A 583-nucleotide genomic window follows, 5' to 3' on the forward strand; every position below is an offset into this window, starting at 1 on the left:
CTCTTGTTTCCCCCCCCACAGGCACCATTTGGGCTTTCTAGTATATACAAAGAAGAATAATGGGAATTTTGAAAGTTGGGTCTATATTTGGTTGTCTGTTGTTGGTTAGGCAAGTGTTGAGTTACTCATTTCTTTTGTGGTTTAAATTTCTTTCCTGTAAGGTAAATAAGAAGGAAATATTAAATAGCTTAAAGTTATTTTTATAGGACAATATATTTCATAGGCTAACATAAAATCAAGCTGCTAAATTTTACAATTTTTCTGTCCAGCAGTTTATCTATATAACTGCCCTGAGTAGATGCTAATGCTGCTTAGCAGACGGCCCTTAGAATTTAAATATAACTCGGTAAAGCTACTCAAAAGATTTAATGATTTTCTCAGGTACCTGTCATTTCAATTAAAAGAAGATAGGAGTCTCTCATCGGTTAAATATTATCTGCTCATTTATGTTTCATACTTCATATAAATGGGGTTATTAAGGAGTTTTAACTGTGCTTGTCACTATGCATTGGAGTCCATATAAATTTCTTTCTTTCTTTCTTTCTGTTTTTTTTTTTTTTTTTTTTTTTTTTTTTTTTTTTTT

The sequence above is a fragment of the Mustela nigripes genome, chromosome 12 (assembly GCF_022355385.1).
Source record: "Mustela nigripes isolate SB6536 chromosome 12, MUSNIG.SB6536, whole genome shotgun sequence".
NCBI lineage: Eukaryota > Metazoa > Chordata > Mammalia > Carnivora > Mustelidae > Mustela > Mustela nigripes.